Source organism: Tamandua tetradactyla, chromosome 11, assembly GCF_023851605.1.
Source record: "Tamandua tetradactyla isolate mTamTet1 chromosome 11, mTamTet1.pri, whole genome shotgun sequence".
Taxonomy (NCBI): Eukaryota; Metazoa; Chordata; class Mammalia; order Pilosa; family Myrmecophagidae; genus Tamandua; species Tamandua tetradactyla.
Window position 1 is genome coordinate 23,605,992 of NC_135337.1, and position 18,209 is coordinate 23,624,200.

The 18,209-nt window shown below is 37.6% G+C and overlaps 1 long non-coding RNA gene and 1 pseudogene across 1 annotated transcript in view; one reads left to right on the forward strand and one right to left on the reverse strand.

Moving 5' to 3' along the window:
- The window catches only part of LOC143649426 (uncharacterized), a 100,025-nt gene that overhangs the window by 34,580 nt on the left and 47,236 nt on the right, over positions 1-18,209 (forward strand). The window lies entirely within an intron of this gene.
- LOC143650916 (RRP15-like protein pseudogene) lies at positions 8,442-15,331 on the reverse strand (annotated as a pseudogene).

Genomic DNA, 18,209 nt, shown 5'->3' on the forward strand with positions numbered 1-18,209 from the left:
TCCCACTGTCTTCTAGCCTCCATGGTTTCTGCTGAGAAATCTACACATAGTCTTATTGGGTTTCCCTTGTATGTGATGGATTGTTTTTCTCTTGCTGCTTTCAAGATCCTCTCTTTCTCTTTGACCTCTGACATTCTAACTAGTAAGTGTCTTGGAGAACGCATATTTGGGTCTAATCTCTTTGGGGTGTGCTGCACTTCTTGGATCTGTAATTTTAGGTCTTTCATAAGAGTTGGGAAATTTTCAGTGATAATTTCTTCCATTAGTTTTCTCCTCCTTTTCCCTTCTCTTCTCTTTCGGGGACACCCACAACACGTATATTTGTGCGGTTCATATTGTCCTTGAGTTCCCTGATACCCTGTTGAAATTTTTCCATTCTTTTCCCGATAGTTTCTGTCTGTTTTTAGAATTCAGATGTTCCATCCTCCAAATCACTAATTCTATCTTCTGTCTCTTTGAATCTATCATTGTAGGTATCCATTTTTTTCCCCATCTTTTCTACTTTGTCCTTCACTTCCATAAGTTCTGTGATTTGTTTTTTCAGTTTTTCTATTTCTTCTTTATGTTCAGCCCATGTCTTCTTCATGTCCTCCCTCAATTTATCGATTTTGTTTTTGAAGAGGTTTTCCTTTTCTGTTCGTATATTCAGCATTAGTTGTTTCAGCTCCTGTATCTCATTTGAACTATTGGTTTGTTCCTTTGACTGGACCATATTTTCAATTTTTTGAGCATGATCCGTTATCTTCTGCTGGCGTCTGCGCATTTAGACAGATTTCCCTGGGTGTTGGATCCAAAAGTTTGGAAGATTTTTCTGTGAAATCTCTGGGTTCTGTTTTTCTTATCCTGCCCAGTAGGTGGCGCTCATGGCACACGTTTGTCTGCGGGTCCCACCAGTAAAAGGTGCTGTGGGTCCTTTAACTTTGGAAAACTCTCCCCGTCCGGGAGGTTCGCTAGCCGAAGCGGCTTGGAAGAGTGCCAGCTGGCGCGGGGTCCAAACACGGGGAGGGTCACTGGCCGCCGTAGCCCGGGGAAGTGCCCGTCCGAATTTCCTAGTTGGCCCGGGGCGCCAAGCGTGGCGGAAGGGCACCAGCCGCAGTAGCCCGCCCGGGAGAGTGCACGTTCCCGGGGAGTCACATGTTTGGAAGGGCCCCCCCCCACACTGTTCTCTGTGGCCTGGGGATTCCAATCCAATTCTCTCAGTTGGTCCGGGGGGCCACGTGTGGTGTGGGCACCAGCTGCCACAGTTTGAGGGGACCGCCTGTCCAATTCTCCCAGCCGGCCCGGGAAGGGGGAAGGGAGTGACTCTGGCCGCTTGCCGCCCCGCCCGGTGAAGCCCGCGCCCCTCGGCGATCTCACCAGAGCGGGTTCTCTCAGCCAGCCAGTCATTCCAGGATGGGGTACGCTGTCTTTTTTATCTCTGTCGTGGCTTTGGGAGCTGTTCTGTATCGTTTCTACTCCCCTAGTAGCTGTCCTGGAGGAGAAACTAAGATCCGCGCATCTTACTAAGCCGCCATCTTCTCCGGAAGTCCCTGGTTGCACAATTTGACACTCTCACCAGATCTTCTACATTCTTGCCAGAATTTGATGTTGCCACCATTTTTTATTTTCACATTCTGATGGGTGTGTAGTGATATAGCATTGTGGTTTTAATTCACATTTTCCTACCACCTGAATGATGTTGAATATCTTTTCTTGGGTGTTTTAGTTTGCTAATGTTGCCAGAATGCAATATACCAGAAATGGAATGGCTTTTATAAAAGGGATTTATTAAGTTACAAGTTTATAGTTCCATGGCCTTAAAGATGTCCAAACTAAGGTATGCAGAGAAAGATACCTTGCCTCAAAAAGGAAGGCTGATATCTGTCACATGGGAAGGCATGTGACTGGTGTCTGTTGGTCCCTTCCATTGCTTCCTATCTAAACATCTGTGGGTTCTAATTCCAGTGGCTTCCTATCTAAACCTCTGTGGGTTCACACTTAGCTGCTCTGGGTAAAAAACTCTGAGTTTTATCTCTTAGTTTAGCATCTCCCAGGGTTGGAGATTTCTTCTCTTCAGCTTCTGGCTATTTCTGTGAGTCCTTGCTTAGCACCCGAGATATTTCTGCCTCACTCTCCAAACGTCTCTGTCAGTACTCCAAGAGAATGTCTGTGTCTACGTCAGCTCTGAGCTCTTTTCCTTCTTTGTGAGCTCTCTTAAAGACTCCAGTAAACTAATTAAGACCCACGTTGAATGGGCAGAGTTACATCTCCATTTAATCAAAAGGTTATACCCACAATTTTGGGTGTGCTCACATCTCCATGGAAACAATCAAAGTTTCCACCCTAATAAATAGGTCTTCCCCACAAGATTGGATTAGGAAAAAGAACATGACTTTTCATGTGGTACATAGCTTCTTCAAATCACCACAATCTTCTTATTTGCTGCTGTATATTCTCTCCCCTGACATCTCTTGCTCATTCACTAATTGGATTGTTTTTTATTTTCTGTTGAATTTGGAGAGTTCATTATATATTCCAGATAGTAGTCTTTTGTTGACTATGTGGTTTGTAACTATTTTCTCCCAGTCTGTAGCTTGCCTTTAACAAGATCTTTTGCATAGCAAAAGTTTCTGATTTTGATAAAGGCTGATTTACAAATTTTTCTTCTGTTGTCAAGTCTAAAAACTCTTTGCCTAGTTCTAGATCCTGAAGATTTTTTCTTTTTTTTGTTTTATAGTTATATGTTTTATGTATAAGTCTATGCTCCATTTTATGTTAGTTTTTTCTATACAGCATGTGACTTAGTTGAAGGTTTTTTTGGTATGTGTGTTTTGTCTATGGATATTCAATTACTTAGTATCATTTGTCAAAAAGTCCGTCTTTCTTCTGTTGAATTGCTTTTGCACCTTTGCCAAAAATCAGTTGGGCGTATTTATGTCTGTCTATTTTCTGTATTCTTTATTTTGTTCCATTGATCTATGTGTCTGTCTCTCTGCCAATACCATACAGTTTTGATTATAACAGCTATATAAAAAGTCTTGAAATCAGGTAAACTGATTCCTCTCACATTATTCTTTGCCAACATTGTTTCAGCAATTCTAGTTCCATTGCTTTTCCAAGTAAATTTTAGAACAATCTTGCCTATATTTACAAAAAGTCTTGCTGAGATTTTGATAGGACTGCATTAAGCCTTATATATCAATTTGAAGATAATTGACATATTTGCTATGTTTAATCTTCTAATCTATGGATACAGTATGTCTTCATTTATTTAGATCTATGCTTTCTTTTACCAGTGTTTTGTAGTTTTTAGCATACAAATCTTGTAAATATTTTGCTAGATTTACACCTATTCATTTTTTAATGATTGTATTTAAAATTTTTGTGTTCCTGTGTTCATTGCTAGTATATAGAAGTATGATTGATTTATGTGTGTTTGTCTTATATCCTGTGACCTTGCTGAACCCAGCTGTTAGTTCTAGGAGTTGTTTTGTATATTCATTGGAATTTGCTACACAGACAATCATGTCATATGAAAATACCATATTGGGGTTCTCCAGAGAAATAGAACCCTAATATGTATGTGTGTGTGTATATGTATATATATATTTAATATATATATATGTATTATACATATATATGTGTGTGTATATATATATATATTTACATATATATATACACACATATAATGTAAATATATACACATATAATGTAAATATATACATTATATATATTTACAACTCTTAAAGATTTATTATAGGAATTGGCTCATGTGACCATGGACATTGAAAAAAAAACCAGCTCTTTGTTTCATTGATTTTGCTATTGTTTTTCTCTTTTCCTTTTCATTGATTTCTACTCTTTATTTTTTCTTTCCTTCAGCTTACTTGGGAGTCAGTTTGTTCTTCTTTTTCATGGATTTTGAGGTCGGTGCTTGGATTACTGATTTGAAACCTTTCTTTCTTTTTAATGTATAATTAATGGTGCCATCCCTCTTGGTACCACTTTAGCTGTGTCCCATAATCCATCAATTATTTAGAATAATGTTATTTAGTTTCCAAGTCTAAATATTTCCAAGTTATCTTTCTCTTATTGATTTCTAATTTTGAACCTATTAGAACACACACTATATATTTTAGTTCTTTTATATTTGTTGAGATTTCTTTTATCATCCAGAATATGATATGTCTTGGTACATGCTTAAAGCACACTTGGAGAGAAGGTGTATTTTGCTGTTATCGGTGGGGTGTTTTATAAATGTTGACTAGATCATGTTGATTGATGATGTTGAGTTCTGTATCCTTGCTTACTTTCTGTCTAGTTGTTCTATCAGTTGTTGAGAGATGGGTGTAAAGTGAGCAGCTATAATTGTGTATTTCTTTATTTCTTCTTTTAATCAGTTTTTCTTTGATGTATTTTGAAGTTCTGTTGTTTGTTGCATGCACTTCAATATTATGTCTTTTTGGCAAACTGAACCTTTTATCATAACATAATGACTCTATATATCTCTGGTAATTTTCTTTGTTCTGAAACTTGTCTTCTCTGATATTAATATAGGCACTCTTCCTTTCTTTTGATTATTGTATACATGATATATCTTTTTCTATCCTTTTGTTTTTTTCTGGCCTATATAGTCATATTTAAACTGAGTTTCTTGTAGACAGTATACAGTTGATTCATTTACTTTGTCAGCCCACTCTGCTCATATTTATCTGCTAATTGGTGTATTTGGAACATTCATATTTAATGTAATTGTTGATATATGTGGACTTAAGTGTGCTATTTTATTTTTTGTTTTCTGTTTCTTCTCTTTGTTTTACATTTCTCTGTTTTCTTTTTCTGCCTTCCTGTAGATTACTTGAGCATTATTTAGTATTCATTTTTGTTTTATCCATAGTCTTTTTGAGTATATATCCTTGCATAGCTTCTTTCATGGCTGTTCTAGGTATTACATTACATGTATACAACTTATCTCAGTCTACTGGTATTATCATTATACCTGTTTCAGTTAAATGTAGAAATCTTACTTCCCTGTATATCCCTTTATTCTCCCTCATTTTTAGTTGTCTTAAATATTTCCTTTCCCTATATTTAGAACCACAACATGTAGTGATGCAGTGTTATAATTTTGCTTACACCATCAATTAGAAAACTCAAGAGGTGAAGAAAAGTCTATTCTATTTACTCATATTTTTGCTTACCATACCCTTTCTTTCTGATGTTCATAATCTCCCCAGTTTATCATTTTATGTCTGCTTAGAGAACTTCTTTTAGTCATGATAAATTCTCTTCATTTTCCTTCATCTGAGGATGTACTGATTTCCTTTTCATTCATGAAGAATATATATCTGTTGTTTGTTGCTTATTATGTCTTTTTGGGAAACTGACATATCATTATATGATAACTCTCTATGTCTCTGGTATATACATGTATATTGGATATAAGATTCTAGGTTGGTAGTCCTTTTATTTCAGTACTTGAAAAATGAGCCAATTCCTTTTGGCCTCCAGATTTCTGATGAGTAATCTGCTACCATTCAAATTAATTTTGCCCTATTGATAATGTCATTTCCCTTGCTGCCTTAAAGATTTTTCTTTTAGTTTTCACAAGTTTGACTGTGATGTGTCTTGGTGTGGATTTCTTTGGGTTTATGCGGTTTGGGATTTCCTCAGCATCTTGATTCTATAGGTTTATGGTGTTTTATTTTTGTAGCTTTTTGGGTCAAATTTGGGACATTCATAGCCATTATTTCTCTGAGGATTTTTCCAGCCCCACCTCCTTACTACTTTTCTTTTGTGACTCAAGTAACATAATGTTAGATTCTGACTGATCCTTGAGACTGTTTACTTTTTTTATTCTACTTTTTTCTCTGTTTTCAGATAGGATAATTTCTATTATCCTATCTTCCAATTCACCGATTCTCTGTGTTTTTAAATTTGTTTCAAATGTCTTTGCAGATAATTCTAATATCTCTTTCATCTTGGTGTTGATATCCATTGGTGTCTTTTTTCATTCAGTTGGAGATCTTCCTAGTATGATGAGTGATTTTTAATAGAAACTTGGACATTTGGGGTATTATGTTCTAAGACTATGGACCTTCTTTAAGCTTTCTGAGATTTTTCTTTTTGCACCACTCCAGCAGATGGAGGGGGTGTAGTTTTGTTAACTAGCCAGGTTCTTGACACCTGAGAGGACTGGGTGGCTCCTCATTACTGCTAGGTGCCATGGGTGTTCTGGTCCCCACTAGGCCTTCACTTATTCCTCCTTGGCTAGAGAGTTAGGAGTGACTCATATAGTCCCTACTGACATCATGGGGCAGGGAGATAGCTTCATTACTGCTGGCAGTGGTGAAAGTCCTGACTCTCCACCAGGTATCTTCTGAAATGACTTCAGCAGGGGTGGGAAGGGGTCTTTCCTTGTCGCTGGTGGGGTAAAAGTCCTGCCTCTCCATCCTTTAATGATGTAGGTGTGGGTGGGACGCAGTTTTCTCTACGGTGTTTGGCTGTAGTAGAGTGGTTATTGTCTAAAAGTTTTCTGTCCCCCTAGGTTATCCCTTTGGCTAAAGAAAGCAGAGATTTTTTTTGAGGGCTTTTATTTTTTGCATGTACTTGGTATGCCTAAGTTTCTGGCTTGTTCAGCTATAAATCTGCACTATGTGAAGCACAAAGAAAATCCAGGGAACTCACTACTATGTTAATCCTGTGTACTGAGGTTCCTGGCTGCTCTGCCTTCTTTTTTCCACATTTCAGAGTTTTCTTTGTATATATATTATATATATATATAATGGCATATATATATTATATATATAATGGAATATATAAAGATTTTTGGATCTACTTAGGGGAGGAAAAGTATGTCTTGGTATATTTTCCCAGAAGCAGAATTCTCCATCCTGGTAGTTTTTGCTATGTTTGCAGATGAGGGGGAAGGAAGTTGGTGATGCTGTTATGTGAAGTTTTCATCTATTAGGTAAAGAAGACAGTGCAGTTATGTGCCAAGAATGAAGGTACATGAGTTTGGGAGCAAAAATTAAATCACTGTGGTTTGGATTAATCACCATAGATTATTAAAAAGGGACATAATAAAAGTTGAGGGCCTATTTGGAGTTTAGGGTCATATATTTTTGGTAGCAAAAAATCTAGTTTCTTCCATTTTTTTTCCTCCAACACACTCAGCAACCCCTCCTTACCCCCAAGCTTCAGACCTTCAGAGAGATAGCGAATGAATCTATATTCCTTTAATTAGTGAGTGCTGAACTTTGAGTCAAATCCCAATATCTTTCTGGCTCCAAAGTCTATTCTTTTTCCACTATGAGGTCAAGGTATGATACAAGAAAATACTTCTTAGCTAACCTGTGTGGCAATCCACTAATTTTTCTGTGTGTAGAATTTCTTTCTTTTATAATGGTAATAATACCTGAATTGCAATATTTCAAAAGAATAATGTGGGATAATATCTGTAAAGCATTTAAGGTCGTGCACAAATACGTAGTCAGATTTAATATGGTTAAATCTTTCTGAGCATGATTACTGTAACTTTAATACTCAACAAAAGCAAGCCAAATTAGAATAATGGCAAATGAGTATTTTCTAATAAGTGGAACTCTTCAAAAGTGGAACTAGAAAAAACATATTCATGTTTGCTTTTATGTGCATCAAAGCCCTGGAAGAATTATCAAAAATTTTCCATTATAAGGCAGGGAGCACTGGTACTGGTCATGTGATTGTAGAAATAAGGGTGATGGGTCAGAGGGGAGCTTTTTTTTTCACTTGTTTTCATTCTGCTATTTGTTTTTTTAAAAATGTTTTATTATTAAATGATTTGAAATTTACAGAGAAATTGCAAGGATATGACAAAGAACTCTTTTGTACCTATTATCCCAATTCACCAATGTTTAACATTGTACACATTATTTTTGCCTCTAAACTTTTTAAGAATAGCTTACATACATCATGTCCCTTTATCTCTCTCTTTTTATATCAATGTTACAAATTACTCAGGGGAGTACAAATAACACAAGGAGGGTAGGCTTTTTCACTTGTATCTTTTTATAATTTTAAAAGTTTGATCCCTGTGAGTACACTTACTCAATTTTTTTAAAACGAAATATTTTACTTATGAAATTGGTATTGCCATTTCTAGGAGTATTAATGTGTATCAATACTCTAATATCCATAACTAATATGTAAACTTGCCAGGATTTTGACAATTGCAAATCCTGCTAGCCAAGTAGAAATATTTAGTTTTAAGAGTTGTTGTGAGAAACAATAGTAAAAATTGGCAAGCCTTGAAAATATAGTTTAATGAAGTCTAATGTGCAAAAAGGAAACACCAACATTTGTAAAAGTAAAAGTCTTTTGGCTTTCTTACAGATGGTATCTTTATAATCCCCCATCTTTCACAGCATCAAGAATTTTCCAGGAAAAATAAAATGACTGAAGATTTTTCTTCCTATATAACTTCATGTGTCAGAGTCACTTCCCGATCTTGGTCTGCTGTCATCTGGTCCATTGGTTTCTTTGTCCCAGTCTTTCATAGGTGTTCCCATCACGAAAACATCACATAGGATATTCCATCGAGGTCTCTTTTCTGATTTCATTTCAGGCTGTTTGGCTTTTGGGTTCCTCTCAGTAAAACTTTTCTCATTTGTACTTCCACCCATTCCTCTAAAAACACTGATGAAATCTTTCTTAGAAACTGTTGTTATCAACTTAGCACACTTTCTAATAGAGCTCCCAGCTTCTTCAACCTTTTCATCAACATTCTTTTGATGCTTCTGAACAGCACCAAATACTTGCACCACACCTCTCTGCAATTCTCCCAGGATTTCTCCCTGTTTCTTTGTCTTTGACATCTGGCTTTACTCTGCATATCATTTCCCACTCCCGTTTCTAATCAAGCTGTTTTCTTTTCTCTCGTCTCTCTTGCTTTAACTTTTTTTTTTTTCCTTTTCCAGCTTTTGTTTTTGACCAAAATGGTGGGTTTTACTTTTAGGAGTTTTTCTGTTAAGGATCTTAGCCATGGCATCTGCCCTGCCCGTATTAGTTCCAACACTAAATTCTGCAGTATTTTCATTTTCTTTGCCACAGGTTTCAATATCATCCTTGTTGTCAGCTTCCATTGCTTCATCATCAGAAGAAAACCGATCCTTTTCTGATCCACAGCTTCCTACAGAACCTCCACCTTCCCCAGTGTCTTTCTTTGTATTCATTTTCCAGCTCTGATGCTGCGACCCTGGTTACCGTTTTCATCTTCTTTTTCTTTTTAGGGAATTTTCCAGTTTTTTCCCTGCAGCCCCATGGGATTCCTGATCGGCTGTGCCATTGCGGCTTACCAGAAACTTCCCTCCAGTTTTTTTTTTTTAAAGGAAAACAAAAGGGACTGTTGATTTTAAATGTTCCCAATTCACTCCCCTGGAAGTGCTCAAGTTGAGAGTAGAGACCCATTAGCCAAGGAAGTTGTAGAGAGAGATTCCTTCCATGGGTGGAAGGTGGAATTTGATGACCTTGAATGTATCTGTGTTATGATTACTTGAAATGTCAGTTAATTCTCTATTTTGCCAGCATTCAGTCAGGAAATAAACACTAGGCACATACCATAGTGAGTCTGTTTATCTAGTCAAAGCCAGAAAACACTGTTTCTAATTGCATACTTTGTCTACTTTTTTGTCCGCTGTATTACCTTTGCTAACTAAGAAAGCTTTGCATTAAAAGAGAGATTCAGCTAAAATCACTGAATTAACAGTGAAAACACTGTTTTGCCGGTGTCTGAGTGCTAGATATGGCTTGTGATTAATGAGAACAGAGTGACCTATTGACCCACATGAAGTCATCCAAGGGCCAAGGGTTAGTTCTTTCACAAAGGAGACAGATTGCCCAATATCCTTGCTCATCTTATAGTTTCAGGCTCATGTGTGGACAGACTGTGAACTGAGCTGCTTGCCTTTCTTAACTTGACCTTTGCTTTGACTTGTGTTCTGTTTTGGATTCTGGTTCTAGTATCGTTGACCTCTGGTCTGCCTGTTTGACATGAACTATGCTCTGTGGCTAGGTTGACTATTTGCTTTTTCTCTGCTTACAATTCTATTTTCTTTTCCTTTTGATCTGTGACAGGGTCTCAAGAAATATTTCAGTGTCTCAAAGAGAATAATTTTCTAAGTCACTGTTATCATGGAGAAGTTTTTATGATTATTTCGCCATTAAATTTCATTCTTGGAACAGCAGTGGCATTGCCATATGATAAAAAAGGGCTCCATGCAATTGCCATTAAGTCAACACAGAGGTATTATGGGCTCCTGTAACCTTTACAATGTGTTGGAATTGTGAAGAAAATTCATTTGTGTATTTTATTTCATTGAACATAATTAGTCAAGTTTTATAATAAAGCACAATTATCCAGAAGCTCTCTATAGCAAGTCGATTTTTCCTTCTTTCGGTCTGTGAAATGAATATTACTAACGCCATATTGGAAAAGTTTTACCAATTATTGACCTCATATAACTAGTGAGTGGGCAGTGACTCACCCTTTTAGAAATAAAGGATCTTTTCAGGTAAACTTGGCACCAAGCAACATGCTGGAGACATTCACTGTTAAATGAGTTAAGCAATATATCACTGCATTCCCTCAACTTCAAAACCTGCAAGATACTACTCAGTCAAGCTCATTTTATGCTATACAAAATAGGATCCAAGCATATCTTAGGTTAATTGGCTTCCAAATGGACATCTTTCTAAAGAGCTGGGCATTGTAAAATTTTTATCAGCAACTTTTGAGAGAGACCTTTGTGAAATTTGAATATGTTTTAGTATTGAAGGTCTGTTTTCATAACTGAAAATTTCCCCAGGAATGACTAAACCTAATTGATTACTCAATGCTGAATCACTGGGCAAAAATCCCCCCAGAGTTCAGCTACCTCTTGGTCATGTTTACTTTGATAAGAATATTTAACTGAGGAGGATACCAAATATTTGCTGTGTCTGGTTCCTTGAGACTTCAGTCATACATGAAAGCTTATCTAAAGCCATTGCAAGTTATTTTTTGCTTTGGATTCTTATAGGCTAATAAGCATCATATTTACAAGCGCTTGTGCAAAAATATAAAATATGTGAAGAACAAGCTATGTTAATTTAATTAATATATACTTCAGAGTCATTTCTTTAACATAGTTTCATGAGGAGAAAAACTTTGATAGTTTGCTTCTGAATATGCAAATGATTTAGGTTGATTACAAAATTCTTAGGCCATGGCTGAGACTTTAATCATTTCATTTTCTTCTAGCGTTGATAACAGTGGGAGATCTGTTAAAGCTAGCTAACTTTTTGGTATGCTCTATGGTGGGGGTCACATTTCATTCTTTTTCCATGTGACTATTCCATTATTACAGCCTATTTGTTGAATTTTGGGGGGAGGGGTGGGGTGAGGAGGGAAGTACATGGTCTGGGAATTGAACCTGGGTCTCCTGCATGGCAGGGGAGAATCTACCACTGAACTACCCTTACTCCTCTAAAGCTAGCTAATTTTAACCCCACTGAAAGAGATTGACTTGGCAACTTTGGAATTTCTTCTTTCTTCCCAGTTCTCTTTCTGTTCTCTTGGTACTTCAGTTATAAGTGTGTTTAATCTTCTCACTCGGTCTCTTATGTTTCCTATCTTCTTTCTGAATTTTCCATTCTTTTCTCTCTATATACTTCATTTTATTCCACTTTTGCTTCTAGGTCACTAACTCTCCCTACAGTGATGTATAACTTAATTTTAGACACATCCTTTGAGTTCCTCACACAATTAATGTATTTTTCTGTTCCACAATTTCCATTTAGCTTTGTTTTATGGTTTCTATTTGTATCAAAATTCTCAACATTGTTTTTGTCTTTTTGGACAGGTTAAGAAAGTATCAAAGTCTGAGTGTAAAAGCTCATTATCTGGATCCCCCCGGGGCATGAAATCTTTTGTCTCTTATTTCTCTAGGGTTTTAATTCCATTGTCTGGTATTTTTGATTGTGCTAAACAATGCATATGAAAATATATAAAATTAATTTGAAGCATAGGATGGTATTACCTCAGTCTTCACTAATTTTATGTTTTCTTTTAGGAGGAGGCTAGGAACACTAGCAATCCTGAATCAGCTTAATCCAATTATGGAAGTTAATATGTTATGGAGTTGTACTTCAGCCTTTGAAAGTCTTGAATTATTTCTGATTTATCTTTATTCCTAGGGTATAGTTTTTTGGAGTCTGTGATAGTTAAATTTAGGTGTCAACTTGGCCAGGTGATGATGCCCCATTTTTTCATTGCTGTGGACGTACATCATCTATGTGAAATTCGTTTATGGCTGATTTTATCTGTGGTCGGCTAGGTGAAGTGCAATTAGTTAGAGGCTTAAAAGAGAGAGACCAGAAGAGAGCTCAGCAGCTCAGCATACCTCATCTCAGCACTTGGAGCTCAGACCCAGACATTTGAAGGTGCAGAAAGGAATCACCCCAGGGAAAGCTGTTTGAACCCAGAAACTGAGAGGGAAGCCCAGCAGATGTCCACTGTGAGCCTTCCCATGTGACAGAGAAAGTCAGAGGAAAGCCAGCTGCCTTTCCTCTGTAGAATTATAAATTTGCAACTGAATAAATCCTTTTATTAAAAGCCAATCCATCTCTGGTGTGTGCATACTGTCAGCTTTAGCAAACTAAAACAGATTTTGGGATCAGAGAAGTGGTGTGCTGCTGCAGTTTGCAGATACCAAAATGTTGGAATGCTTTTCTAAACGAATAAGGGGACAATTTTGGAAAAATTGTTAGGAGCTTGATAGAGAAGGCTAGGGTGCTTTGAGGAGACTGTTGGTGGAAAGAGGGACTCTAAAGATAATTCCATTGAAAACAGGAAGGAAGACATTCTTTCTATTGGAATGCAGACTTTGAAAGTAATGAACTTGGATATTTAGCAGAAGAAATTTCCAGACTAAATATGGAAAATGCAATCTGGCTGCTCCTTGAAGATTATAGTAAAATGCAACAGGAAAGAGATAAATTGAGGACTGAACTTTTGGGTAAAAAGAAAACAGAAATTGATGGCCTGGAAAATTCTGGGTTTCCAGAAGGAGAGACCCCCACAAGAATGGTGCCCCAATGTGAGCACCATTGGGTGCTCAAACATGGAACCAGTCAGTCATTAAAAGGCAAGTGAGAATTTGAGACGGAGTTATCCAGAAAGGATTTGCAGAAAGTCCATTTGACTAATGGGCATGAACCCAGCATACTGCATAGAAAACCAACAAGAGTGCTGTGGGATCGGTGTAAACAGAACCACTGCTGGTATGGACTAAAAGGGACAGAAAAGGGACAAATTGAAGGAAAAATAACTTTGGAGGCAGAACCATGGAAGCTAAGGTCTGAAGTTTTTTGGCCAGGATAGTGGACCCACCCCTATATGTGGAGAGGGTGAGTTTGTCCCAGAAGCAGAGGGCAGGCCTTCTTCTTTGTTGTTCAGGAAGGGTTGTGCCACTCCAAGCATTGGAGAAGGTGGAGTGCATGAACCAAGGATTGGAGGGAACCTGGCTGCTGCCCCATTGTTCTGGAGGCTTGAGCTTGTGCCCTGGAAATGGCAGAGATCCTGGGCACTGCCTTATAGCTTGGAGAGGATGGAGCTGAGGAGAAGATGGTCTCCCCAATGACCCCAAAGTTGCAAACACCCAGTGTTTGGAGAGAGCAAAGCCACTGTGTAGGCTCTTGGAAAGAGTGGGACTGCTTCTTTCTAAAACCTCAAGGATTAATGACTCTCAGACTTTGAAATCTAATGGAGTTTGGCCTGCAAATTTTTAGAATCATTTAGAACCAGTGACCCATGTGTTCCTTCCAGTTTCTTCCAATGGCAATGGGATTATTTATCCTATGACTATTCCTTCTTTGTATATTAGAAGCAGATAACTTGTTCTAAGTTCACAGGTCCTCAGCCAGAAAAGAATTTTGTTTTAGGACAGACCATGCCTGTAAATAACTTTGATGAGATTTTGTACTATTTTTGAGTTTATATTGGTATTGAATTTATATTGTTACTGAGATCATTTAAGACTTTTGTGATATTATGAGGAAATGAATGTATTTTGTATATGAAAAGATTTAGTGCATTGTATGCAGGACAGATGATTATTGTTATGTGAAAAAATATGTCTACTATTGTTTTCTATTTAGAGATTAAATATGGTTTAAGGTGGTACGTATAGTTGCCAAGTTGACAAGGGGTGGACATGTGAAAGGTTCAGGTGTCAATTTGGCCAAGTGATGATGCCCCATTGTTTCATTGCTGTGGACTTAAATCATCAGCATGTGAAATTCATCTATGGATGACCATATCTGCAGTTGGCTAAGGGGAGTGCCTTCCACAATGAGTGACATTTAATTCAGTCAGCTGGAGACATAGAAGAAAGAGGTCAGAAGAGTGCTCAGCAACTCAGCATACCTCATTTCATCACTTGGAGCTCAGACCCAGACATGTGGAAATGCTAAAAGGAATCACCCCATGGAAAGCTGTTTGTACCCAGAAGCTGGAAGAGAAGGCCAGCAGATGTCCACCGTGAGCCTTCCCATGTGACAGAAAAAGCCAGAGGAAAGCCCGCTGCCTTTCCTCTGAAGAATTATAAATTTGTAACTAAATAAATCTCCTTTATTAAACGTCAATCCATCTCTTGTGTGTTGCATGCTGTCAGCTGTAGCAAACTAAAAGAGAGTCTGTGCTAGTTAAGTTCAAGTGTCAACTTGGCCCGGTTTTGGTGTTCAGCTGTGTGGTCAAGCAAGCACTGGAGTGATTGTTACTGTGAGGACATTTCATGGACCTAAATCATCAGTAAGTTGATTATATCTATGGCAAATGCCATCTGCCGTCAACTGAGGAGACTGCCTTCAGCAATGAGAGGGGTCTCATGCAGTCAGGGGAAGGCTTCAAAAGGAGAAGTGATGATTTCAGAAGTCAGAAAAGAGAATTTTAATCTCTACTTCACCAGTCAGCTTCTACTGGGGAATTTTTCAAAAACTTTCATTGGAGTCCCGGGCTTGCAGCCTGCCCTGTGGATTTGTGCATCCCCATAGTCAGGCGATAAAGTCCTTATGAAAATCTCATAATATTTGCAGATATCTCTTGTCAGTTTCCCAAGGAACGCTCAGAAACTCCGAGTCCCAATTTAAAATATAGCCTATTTACCAGGGTTTCCGCTCTTCAGCAAGACCTAAACTGTGAGCTTGTCCCTCTAGCCTGCAAGGCTTTTAGATTTTCTGTTCAGCTTCTCAGCTTCAACCATAGAAAAGGCAGAATTCCCCCAGAAACATGACCCTGAATGCAGGACTTACTTCTCTGGGTTTCTTTCTTCTCCATAATCAGTTTTTATTTATAGATAATTTGATGAACTAAAAAAAAAACAAAAAAACAAAACTTGTCTTCCTAAGCCTTGGTCATATGGTCATATCACGTCCCTGTACCACTTTATTTTTTGGAAAGTTATTGATGAAATTAAAAAAATCCATTCTGGGTTTGGATCATTCTTTGGCCATATAATTATATTGGCTGGATAGATGTACAAGAGTTACATAATCTTTACAAAGACTTCTCCTTGACCTAATTGACATTTATCAGAATGAAGTTTTAAAGGAAGATTCTGTTTAAGGATTTAGGAGGATTATTTAGGAGGCCTTCATAAGATTTGTGGGAGAATAAAGGTTAGTTTTATTGACTTTTATTTACTCAATCTACACAATTGGTAGAATTAATAGTTTAATAGTAAGCTTAGCTGTTGTGGATAAACTAATGTACCTCACAAAAAATAAGCACATTTGGCGAAATTTGTGACTGGTTGTCCTGAATAAACATAACAAGTCTTTGAAAAGAGGGTAGATAGAGATTCAGAGATGGCAAGTTCAAGTCCTTGTTTGGTCATTCATTATTTGGGTGGCCTTGGGAAAGTCATTTAATCCCTTAGACTGTAGTTTTCTCATTTCTGGAATAAGGGGATTGAACTAGAATCAATCACTCTAATTTTAATTTTTTGGCAGACAAATCCTTTCCTTAAAGGAAATCTCACACCGAAGTCCAAAGTTAAAAATAAATGAAGCAATGCTGTAGTTGATGTCTCTCTCTATCTCTGTCTCTCTCTGTGGTGGAGCATGCTCTGTTTGCCCAGCTTTGCCCTTGGGCTGCCCCCCTGAGGCACCTCTGTGGAACCTTCCAGGACAAATAGTTTCTGCTTCTGAGAATAGTGCTGAGACCAGGGATATTCCTTCTTTCTTTACTTTCAGAGAATTCTTTGGAAATAAATATTTCCAAGTGTTTACAGCTCCTGCTTTTTTCATGAAAGCACTCTCATTTCCAGCAACAATTCGGCCACGAGATTGGGAGTGACTGCCCTAGGCTATGAAAAGAGGGAAAAAGCAGACTGGAGTTAGGAAATAATGGAGAGAAGGAAAGACAAGGGAAGAGGAGGAGGATTCAGCCAGGAATATTTTCTAAGATGCTGTACTCAGAGAGTCATTTGAAACATAGGCCTTTCCTTTTAATTTAGGACCGACTGCCCTAATGGCAAGATGCTGGCAATGTATTTCCAGAAGGCAGGCAATAAGCAAGTCATCGCAGAGCCAGCCATCACGCAACTGCCTACTTCTACTGGGGAATTCTTCAAAAACTTTCATTGGGTTCATTTGCCAGCTTGATCGTTGCCTTGTTTCCTACTAAATGGGATCTGGGCATCTAAAAGGAAAACTGTTATGTGGAAGCTATTCCCTCCTGTGATTTGAACATTAAGAGAATGGAAAAGGCTGATAAATGCAGGCCTAAGAGAGGAAGGAGGGGAGAAAACAACAACATTTGATTTTTTTCTGAATACAGGTGATTTTGATACAGTTTAAATATTTGTTAGGCTGTGTTGAATTAGTAGGTGGGCCAAAAAAAAGTGGCAAATATTAAGTATACAATTATAGAAGATGACACTAAGCCTGCCCAAAACCTGTTGGCAGCATCCTAGTCTGAATGGACTAGGATGTATCTTAGAAAATCAGAACATAAGATGACCAATTTCTCCCAAGCCAGATTTACCTGGAATCTCTAAAGGAGATACACAGATAGCATGTTTTTGGATATTTAATGATATTGTGTGTGTTGGTGTGTGTGTGGGGGGTTGATGTCCAGAAATAGAAAATGAAAAAAACTGTCAAAATACTGAGTAAGAACTAGATAGAAGTGGAAAAAAATGCATCTATGCAATTTTGTAGCTTTTCATCAGGTTAGGTATGATTTGTTATTATAGTACAGTTAGTGGGTTAATGAGCTAGTTAGTTAGTTAATCCATTAATTAATCTTTCCCAGAAGCCTGTCAGGTCTGGAGTCAAGGCATGCTATTATTGCTTTCTGCCTTCTGAGAAAGTGCTTTGCTGATGCCAACCCTGCAAGGTGTCTCCTCCCAAGCAGACCTGACCCTGGCATTCATGAATTAGCTTTGAAGCACTTTTTTTTTATTTTTAAAGCATTTTAGGGAGAGCAAAGTAAGGGTATAAAGCTGGTTCCACAGAAGCACAGGCTTTATTAATAGTATTATTTTTATTTGGTAAGGAGAAATTTTTCTTTTATTAACTTACTAGAGAAATTAACTTATATGTATGTGCCAAACTTAACTCTTTTTCTGTAACAGAGCTTACCTATAGTGTCCCTAGGGAGGAAATTTTCCACGTGTTGGTGGGAGAATAGCAGTTTATCTCCATGACTCAGATGGGGCTTGAGGAGGAGAGGCATGCTGACTGGATTTTGACAAATTTACAAGCAGCTTTTGGCCTGTTTGTTGAAAAGTAATTCTAAAAACAAGACTCTATGCCTTGGAAATTGGAAATACCTGGCCAAATTTTTCTTTCAGTATGCATTTCATGAAGATTTACTTGAAATTTTGAAGTATGATCAGAATTAAGTGACCTTTTTGTAGACTTGTGGAATATTAAAATGATCCGATTTCCTTATTTTATTGATCAGGGTCATTAATACATTGAGGAAATATGAAATTGTCCCATGACAAAAAATAATAATAATAATATTAGAGCCTGAAATAATTTCTGTTGTGGAGCCCAAATTAAAGCATAGGTCCACCTCTCCCTAAATCCATTGGCTGACCAGTGTGATATAAAGAAATGACAATACAATACTGAGGGTTAATACTGATTCTACTTTTTTTCTCCCCAGTGACTCTCTATAGGAAGAATATAAGTGAACCTCATTT